The following is a 10908-nucleotide window of genomic DNA, read 5'->3' as shown; positions in this document are numbered from 1 at the left end:
TTAATATTTTTTGGATATACAAAACTGTTTAGTTTAAGAGTTATTATTCAATTTATTTGGTGAGTTAATATTTATTGATTTAAAAAAAAGTGATTATTTAAGTTTGGTTGTATAACGTGGCAAACAAACAAACATTCCACGTTATACACACAAACTTAAATAATCACTTTCAATACTCTTGCTATGATTTTTTGATAGCCCTCGAGTAGCTTTGTGCTAGCCGTCCCTAATTTAGTAGTGTATGACGAGAGGGAAGGCAGCTAGTCATCACCACCCACCGCCAATTTTTAGGCTACTCTTTTACCAACGAATAGTGGGATTGACCGCACATTATAACGCCCCCACGGCTGAAAGGGCGAGCATGTTTGGCGCGACGGGGATTCGAACCCGCGACCCTCAGATTACGAGTCGCACGCCTCAACACGCTTGGCCATGCCGGGCCCAACGTTGTAAGAGTCATACATAGTGTGAGTCAATTATTGACGCCAAGTTACTCGATTCTACTGTATTTTCGATGTTTCCTCAAGTTTGTATTGTTACACTCAAACGTCATTGCGTAGTTTACAGAAAGTTTGAGGCCTCAATGAACAATTTATAAATATATGGGCTACCAACCAACTGTGAGCTAGATTGAGAAAAATTGTTCTTTTCTCAGAAAATTAGTCAATGAGAGAAAACGTGAAGTTAGCTGGTGTGAGAATAATTAACCATATCGAGCGATATGATAAAGTTAGTTTCAAAGTTTAATAAATATAATAATTTGTATTGTAAAAGGAGGATCTATATTAATTGAACCATTCTCTGTGGGTTTTGATGAGAAGTAGACATTTTTTAAAGTTATGATACAACTGTTGTAACCCATGTTGTAACTCAGTAAGTTACTGAGTGAATAATTTACTAATAGTACTGTGAGTAAAAGTAAGTACTGTGAGAAAAATAGTTTATATTGTCAATTATATTCTTAAGTAATTGAATCAGCCGAAATGGATATTTGAAAATAAACATTAATTATTTAGAGTTTTGGATACAACTGTGATATTTCATGGTGTAAATAATTTTTGTACATACGTTTGTCTTGTTTTGAAGAGATTATTATTTAAAACAAAACTGGTAGTTGACTAAAACAGGAGTCTACCAAAGGTTACATGGGGTTAACAGACAAATGGGTAAAGAAATGTTATATTTGTTATAAAATATGTAACGTTGCGAAAGAACGGAAGTCCATTACCAACAAGCAACAGCAGAAATCTCAGTATAAAGCTGCTATAGCAACTTCTATAGATGGTGTTGTTAAGAAACTAGAAAGTTTGACTGTCAGCATAGATGCTTGGATTTAGGTAATGTTTAAAAAATATTTTCTCATAAAAATAACTGTATAAATTTGCAATACAAGTAGAATAGTTAGCGTCCATTGAAACTCCTATTATTGTTTAAATTGTTATTGAAAAACATATAATTATTATAAATACCGAAACTTAATATATCTTTTATGATTTTGGAGTTAAAGTTTCTTTCTTCCGATACTGTGAAACAATAACACAATTGTTCAATTAATGAATTTATAATGGAAATTGAACCTTTTAACAGAATTGTGGAGAACAATGTAGTAACGTCAATTGTTGGTCCACTATTTACTTGTACAACATAACTTGACCATTCTAACCACTTACTGTTGTATATACTTACAAAAAAAAAAATCACTTGACCCTTCCAACCCTTTCCGTTGTTTCAATTAACAATAACGTTTTCTACCTAGAAAATGAGAACCAAACGACAGAAAGATTAAAGGTAAACAAAACCATAACGCTATCTTCAAACCTATTTCTAATAATAGAACAAAAATTTAAGTGGACAAAGTCAAATCCCCTAGTGACCCAGTGTCATGTCTGCTGAATTAAAACGATGGAATCCAGGTTTCAAAAGTCAAATAAAACTTAAATGAACGTCGTAGTTGTAATTGGCATAAAATAATGATACATTAAATATATTTTTATTCATAAATACTTTGAGTTAGTAATTGACCATTGTCGAGAAACTTTGTAGTTAAGCACAAAACTACACAACGTGTTCTGACCATTACATGTATCGAAACCTGATTTTTAGCGTTGTAATGCAGACATACCACTGTGCTGCTAGGGAATGTGTCGAAAAACATGTAACTTTTTTTATATGCACACAGTGAAACTATTAATCACTTTTCCCCATATTTGTTGATGTTTAAAGTATATGATTACTTTTCGATGCTAAATGTATACAATTATTATAGTTTCAATGTTGATGATACAATAGAACTACAGTTCTTTTCAAATCAGACCGTTGATTCCTTGCACCATTCGTTACATTAATTAAACGAGTTAAACTGTATTAAGTTTGGGAGCTTGCAACAATCAAATCAATTAAGGAATCGGCGCATTGAGGTAGCAAGGTAGCTATAGAAGTAATCAAGATAAATGAGACATTTGATTGGTGCGTTAAGGTCTTTGTGAATCATGACAGAATCTTAGAGTTCCACGGTGAGAGTGAATATTTTATACTAGTTATAAAAACACACAAAAATGAAATATTTGTTTTTGCTAGTCAAGGTCTTCGTATTATTTGCACCAATAGCAACACATTAATGACACTTAGTAAAAGGTTTAAATTGCTCACACTCGGTGATGAAGTGAGTAATTATCTGGTCTTGTGGAAACCAGTCTCTCACGTGAGGTTCTAAAAGTAGTAAATGCTTAGAACTGAATCATGTAATAATGCCAACTGGTTTTGTTGCACTTGGTTGAACAAGGTACAAGAATGACCTTTAAGAATAATGTGGCTGCTGCACGTAACACAATCATATTCCTGTTACACCCTTGTGCAAATTAATTGAAAGAAATGGTCATTTTACAATATTTTCAGCATGGCGGCCGGTGTTGGCTCGATGGACCCGCTGATACTTTAATACTTTAATACTCATTTTTTTCACACAGACGGCGTAATTAGCTATGTTTTGCAGTACGGTCGATCTATTTTTGGGATATATGACGAAATTTTGAGGAATATTACGCCATTCGAAATTGCGTTAGACTTTCTTCAAAAATGAGGCTATTTGTTTTACTGCTAATCAGTCGTCTTTTAACCATCATACACAATGGACGTGACTCCTAGAAAGCGTACAAAGATTGTGACACTGCACTAGTACACCGGCATGACTTACAAGGAAATCGCGGACGTTGTTGGTGTTAGCCTATCGACAGTCAGCGCTGTAATCCATGCCAAGGTGAGTACCGGATCTATCAGTCCGAAACATAAAGAAAGATGTGGCTGAAAAAGGAAAACAACGCCAAGAGACGACGCGTACGTGGTAAGGGAGTGTGTGAAAGATTAAGGGAAAATAAGCGACGCCATAAAAAGAGATTTTGAGGTCAAAGGAATAAAAATCAGCTCTTCAACGGTTCGTCGTAGGCTTCTTGATCGAAGGGCACCAGTCAAAAAACAACTTCTTATCAACTCAATGACAAAACAACGGTATCAATGGGGTCTGAAATACAAGAACTGCACGCAAGAAACGTGGAGGAAGGTGTTATTCAGTGACGAGACTCATTTCTTCGTACAGGGTCAAAGAAGTCTGCATGTTCGCAGATCTCCAGATGAGAAACTTCGAGAATCTCACATCAATCAGTTCGTAAAACATCCCTTCTACATATCGTAGAAGGTATAATGCGAGAACCACAGTACGTCGAAGTTTTGCAGAAAATAGTCGTTCCAGAATTGAAAGAGAGATTTCCTGATTGGTTTGGCATTTTTCAGCAAGATCTGGCTCCGTACCACACATCGAAACTTGTGAAGAATTTTATGACTACAACGCGAATAAAGGTGCTGGACTGACCTGGAAACTCTACGGACTTAAATCTTATTGAAGATCTTTGGGCGATTTGTAACGAAAGACTTCGGGCAAAAGACTGTACTACGCAAGATAAGCTAATTGAGACCATAACTGAGGTGTAGTACCGCGATCCAAAAATTAGCAAAGATTGTAGTCAACTTGTGGACTCGATACCAAAGCGGATTAATGATCTGCTGAAATATAAAGGCGGTCAAATCATGTATTAATTTGTAATTTTTGGATTCTCAGAAATAAAACGCAAAAAAATTGAAAAAATCGTAATTTTCCGTCTTGTTTCAATTAATTTGCACAAGAGTGTACATACGTGCAATGTGCAGTCAAGTCCTGGCCTTCTAGATAACCGAAAACCCATACAAAGGTAAGTCATTGTGACTGACGTCAATACAAACATACACGAATGTAATACAAGTATTTTCTTTCGAAGAATGAAATTGTCATGAATATTTGGTTATCTGCTGTCTCTACTGAGGGGAATTTATCCCCTGATTTTAGAAATTTAAACCTAAAGATATACTGCTGTGTCATCGCAGGACATCATGAATATTAATACTAGAACGACAAGAGATTCGAGAACAGGAATAATTTTTTATACAGATCAAACAATCCTACCTAAAACAATAGCCCACAGTTATTATTATATATATTTAGGCTGGTACTGAAATATAGTATTGATATATAAACTTTTGTTAATTTGTGAACAACTTGAAATTTAATAACCGTGTTTGTCCTTATATTTTACCATTTTACTGTAAATCTGGATCAGTAGTTAACTGATATGAAAATAAACTTTTGTTGTAAACTGTGAATGTTGCCTCATTTTAACACATTAATTACATATTTATCATCAACACATATTTCCGAAACTGTAATTATATATAGCAGCCTGTAGCCTATAGTAGTCTGCTTGTTTCATGAAAAGTGTGATTATTTGGACAGAATCATGCATTAAAATATATTTACTGGTATATGATCTATAAAATATAAATGTAAATGTATCGTAAGGCTACAATTCAAGCGTTGCCCCGTTAAACAATTAGATCTAGATTCTAGGCCTAATGGCCCGACATAACATCATAGTTAGAGCGTTCAATTCGTAATATGAGAGGAATGGATTCGAATCCCCGTCACATCAAACATGATCGTTCTTTGAGCCGTGGTGGCGTTATAATGTGACAATTAATCCCAATATTCTTTCGTAAAGACTAGCCTAAGAGTTGGCGATGGGTGGTAAAACCCAGCTGTCTTCTCTCTTGTCTTAAACTATTAAATTAGAGACGGCTAGCGTGGATAGCTCTCGTGTAGCTTTGGACGAAATTTCCCCAAACAAACAATAACACTAATATATCTGATAAACGTTACAAAAAAATTAACAAATAAGTAGTTTTTCTTTGAGTATAGAACAATATCTTCCCACATTAAATATTTCTAACCAAGTAAACATGGTTATATAGAACTCGTGTGTTTAACAGTTTTTGTACCAGTTCTTTAACTTCGACTGGATTATGAAAACTAATGCGTCTGATTACGTGCACCCAGCCTGTTACAAGGCATCTAAACTTTGTGTGCTTTCAAAATTAAACACTGAAATTTAGGTAACTGAAAATATCTGGGTGTTATGTGTCGGGTATATCCATAACTGTTTTATGTAAAAAGACTGACGAAACAGCAGCTAAATCTGTGGACAGAGCTGACATTTATCCTGTACTGACAGTTCATTTAAATCCTCAGTCAAGGCAGTGAACAAAATGTTTTCCTGCACACAAAAAACGTTACAGAATTCCATTTGCTCCAAAATAGAAAGTAACCTCCTGGGGTTTAAACCAATCATTGTATCTGACATTGAAGATAATGAAGGTTATGTTTTCATCCCAGTGTGTTTATCTGTGGGTGTTTCTCAGCACGATTTATCATAAACAGCTGAATGGATATGGCCGAAATTTGATATACTTTGGGTCAAGATTACAGCCATATCCGTTAACATGGGGATAGATTTTTTATACTTCTTTGCTTTATAACTGTATAACTTTATACATGTGTAGTATTATTCCTCATTGTTTTGCCACACTGGTTTAAGTCTGTTGATAACCACGGACATACAAAGGTATTTTCTAATTTTATGAGGGTCGAATTTGATCAATGTGGCAAAACATCTTTCCTAAACTCTCTACAGATGTCGCCACTTGTAACCGGCAAAATTCAAGAGCTATGAAGCTTTTAAAATACGAATATCTGCTAAATCGACGTTAGCTACTAGGGTTGAAAGGTGTACCTTAGTCATCGAAAACTATGTGAAAATCTAAAAGAGTTGACGCAGTTTTCGTTACCCCACTTACAAGACAAATTAAAAAGTTTGGATAACGAAGTGAAGAGGTTAGGGAGCAAGCACCTTTCAACTGATCACACACCCCCTGAAAAACATTCAAACACAATGACATTTAGAAAACCCTTGAAAAAACACGGCTATTCATTGAAACTTCGTAAAATTATCAAGCCATATGTAAGATAGAGTCCTGATTATATAATTTTATATCGCTATCAATTTACCTGTGTAACATTTGAGTTCATTTAACTACTTTAAAAGTAATTATTTAAGGCTGGTAATTTAAGCATGAGTAAACCATTATTAGTACGCATGCGTAAGCTATTATGCAGTTAACCACTACTAAACTATATGGCGCTTTATGTATTTACTTTATAATTAACTCACATAACTCTTCTTAGCCTCCGTCATATACCAGTATTGTTCATAATAATATGGAATGTTTACTTTCCGGTACTCTTTCCTCAAATTTACAAAGAATGGCTAACTAACTTCATTTTAACTTTGTGTGTATTAGAAAATCCTATATGTTATGTAAAAATGCAAAATTCTTTACGATATGGGGCTCACACTGGTCTACTGTTTGTTCGGAATCGAATTGTAAAAATGCAGCAAATAACACACGACAACCTAGTCACAGAAAGACAAAAAAAAGTCACAACGGTAACTTTGTATTTACAAAATGATTCAATTGGCTGATCAGTCGGTTGTTTAGCGTGCAACTGCACAATCGATATTGAAATTCAATTTTTAGCATTGTTGGTCTGGTAACTTCTTGTTAGATAGAGGAGGGACAATATGATTCGAACACCACTTGTAATGATGGCCCGTTTGATGCTGATTTTAGATATTTTGTGGTGACAAACACGCTAAGTTAGCATTGGATCAAAGAACTCTATCCTATTAATGGTCTAAATCTACAATTAACCATCAATCAAATAGTTAGACAGTCCGCTTTCTCTGTGAATCCAAGTTAGAGGCCAGGAATATGTTTATAAATTGAAAACTTAGTAATAGTATATTTAGACTGGTTGTTGTTTTGAATTAAGCACAAAGCTACACCATGGACTATCTGTGCTCTGCCCAAAACGGGTATCGAAACCCGGTTTTTAGCGTTGTAAGTCTGCAGACATACCGCTGAGCCACTGGGGAACATTTAGATTGGAAGAAGATAATAATGTTTGTTCTGTAAATTGGTTTTGATGTAAAACTGAAAAATAAAATTCCTACCGAGGCTCGAAAAAATATAATATTGTTAGAACTGTGATATAGAACTGAGAGAAAATATTGCTACTGAGGCCGTAAAGGGATAATAATGTTGGAATTGTAGTGTAGAACTGGTACACAGAAGATTTTTACTGAAATGGAAAAACATAATATTGTTAAAGCTGAAATGTAAAACTCTTTGGTTTGTTGTGAAATTCGCGCAAAGTAACAAGTGGGCTATCCTTGCTATATAAATATTATCTGTAATATAAGAATTCTTACGTACAACCAAAGTAAAAAGACACTTCACAAAGAAATCTTAAAGTGACAATAGCTTTAGAGACAAAATCCAAACACATGTCATTATCTAGGCTGCAGAGGAGCCATTAAATCAGACAAGTAAATGTTCAACAATTATTTTTAGGATATGCAGGAAGGACTTGAGGGTGTATGAATAAACTAACAATAGTTGCTTGACAGAAATAGAGAATATAATTAAAGCAAGAATCTTTGGGTTCACCGTGTACAACTGCTTTCCATAAGTAACCAGACCTGCTGATGCAGTGCTGGAAAACAATATTGTTATTGTGACTAAATGAGGTTAATTATGTGAGGACTACTGGAAGGTCACGAAGTGTTGCAAAAGCCGCGCAAGATCGTTATGTTTGTTAACTCGTGCCGCTAGAGCTGTTAGAGATGTGCACCGTTGAAATCAATCAATCTTTGGCCCATGTTGCGTTGTTATGGTTGCGCGGCCTTTTATAATTAAATGTTTTAAATATTTCAGATTATGAAAGAACTACGTACTTGATGAAGAAAATTTCTTATTTTGTAACAGAATTCTCCTACCGCGTTTAGGATCTGCCACAGAACCAGTTTCAAACGCAAAACAAATCTAAGCAATCAAAGATCTTATAGCATACCCACAACACGCTATATGCTGTGTCCACTGATTTTTAGCATTGTCAATGTGAAGACTTATCCTGTTTCACTGGGAGAAAGTCAATCCGAAAAAAACATATCTTATTAAAAATGTTTCGTTTTATGAGGAAATTTTATGAAAGAAAAAAGAAATAACAATAGAAAACGAGGACTTATTTTGTCGACCAAATATAAGTAACTGTTTAAAGATGTAATTTTTTTTCATGTTGGTATTCTATTCATGCATTATTTTATTGTATCATGTTGGTATTCTATTCATGCATTATTTTATTGTATCATGTCGAATAAATTGCGTTGAATAAAATCCCTTTGAAACTTCGTGTAGAAACGACAACTGTCAAAAAATGCTCACCTCGGTAGAGGTCTCTTCTTGCGCTCAGTAAAATGACAAGAAACAGTGGAATCCAGCTGGAAAATCTACACAACTACTTAGCAACCTTGGGCGCTCTATATTTTGCTGCATGCATCCATTGCTTAAAAACCAAAACATTTTTGCCAACTGCGCAACAATTGAATTGTTTCAACGAGCACCTGCTAGTTATTACATAAACATTTGTTAGTTAAACATGAACATAATTTTAATATAATCGTAGTAAAGATGGCACTTGACCAACATTTAGCACCTTATGTAGAGGATGACTTGTAGTAATGAGGAGGAATTAGAACAAAATAACTTTAAAACCAACTAATTCAAAATATCACCAATAATTTTAAATATATACAGCAGTTATAACAAATTTGAAAATTTCGGACATTAAACTTGTTGACATCATCATCCCATCTATGTTACGTTCAGTAATGTAAGTTATATCCAAACTAAGTCGTGGCAACTTCTCTGGTCTCCTGTTAAAACAACAAAAAGTATTTTTTATGACAATTTATATGGAAAACATACATAATTTTTACTAAAAGTCTGCTGCGAAAAGTTACATAAGGGATTGAAAATGCTAAATAATAATTACTTATGCAACATGTTATAAATGGTAGAAAATTACAACAAATTCTTACGCTTGTAAAACACGATAAATAATTGTGAATGTGTATTCGGTTCTGATTAATGAACGTTTTTCATAATGAATCTTTCTGCCTGTGAAACATAACACTGATATTTTGTTTAAGTAGATTCAACTTTGGTCATAAATTTGATAGTGCAATGTCGAATGCTTTTTACCGCAATCATTACAAGTAATATTTGTTGACCATATTTGCATGGCATGCGAATTGTTATATTATGATATTTTGTCAAAAAAAAGAAAATAACAGATGAAAAAATTATGAAAAAGTTAAAAAGTATTGTTTCAATGGGCGATTCCTATAAAAATATTCTATGATAAAACAGATTGGCCAAGGGTGAGTTTAAATGTGATATGTACACCAGGAGATTTTTCTACATTTAAAATTTAAAGAAAAGTGTGTTAAAATTCTATATGGTAGACACTGTTTGGTTTGAGATTCTGTATGTGAGTTGTTCAGAAGACGAAAACCAAAGAAAAGTTTTGTGAAAAGTTGTAAAAGAATGATTTTAAATATAAATTTGTACTAAGTAGTAAAATATTATAGATAAAAAGATCATTTCTGGAACAAAACACTTTTTAATAAGCAGGTATTACTTTAAGTATATTACTTCAATAACCAGTTAACTGTTTTTTTGTATGCTGGTATTTTGTTTTACGTTCATTAGTTTCTAAAACTTTTCAACTTAATAAGTATATGACATTAAACTGATCACTTTGAGTGATATACTAAGTAAGTATATGACATTAAACTGATCACTTTGAGTGATATACTAAGTAAGTATATGATATTAAACTGATCACTTTGAGTGATATACTAAGTAAGTATATGACATTAAACTGATCACTTTGAGTGATATACTAAGTAAGTATATGACATTAAACTGATCACTTTGAGTGATATACTAAGTAAGTATATGACATTAAACTGATCACTTTGAGTGATATACTAAGTAAGTATATGACATTAAACTGATCACTTTGAGTGATATACTAAGTAAGTATATGACATTAAACTGATCACTTTGAGTGATATACTAAGTAAGTATATGACATTAAACTGATCACTTTGAGTGATATACTAAGTATCATTAAACTTCACTTTGAGTGATATACTAAGTAAGTATATGATATTAAACTGATCACTTTGAGTGATATACTAAGTAAGTATATGATATTAAACTGATCACTTTGAGTGATATACTAAGTAAGTATATGATATTAAACTGATCACTTTGAGTGATATACTAAGTAAGTATATGACATTAAACTGATCACTTTGAGTGATATACTAAGTAAGTATATGACATTAAACTGATCACTTTGAGTGATATACTAAGTAAGTATATGACATTAAACTGATCACTTTGAGTGATATACTAAGTAAGTATATGACATTAAACTGATCACTTTGAGTGATATACTAAGTAAGTATATGACATTAAACTGATCACTTTGAGTGATATACTAAGTAAGTATATGACATTAAACTGATCACTTTGAGTGATATACTAAGTAAGTATATGACATTAAACTGATCACTT

This window comes from Tachypleus tridentatus, chromosome 12, assembly GCF_004210375.1.
Source record: "Tachypleus tridentatus isolate NWPU-2018 chromosome 12, ASM421037v1, whole genome shotgun sequence".
NCBI lineage: Eukaryota > Metazoa > Arthropoda > Merostomata > Xiphosura > Limulidae > Tachypleus > Tachypleus tridentatus.
The sequence above is the reverse complement of the archived record's forward strand: the minus strand, read 5'-3'. Positions refer to the sequence as shown.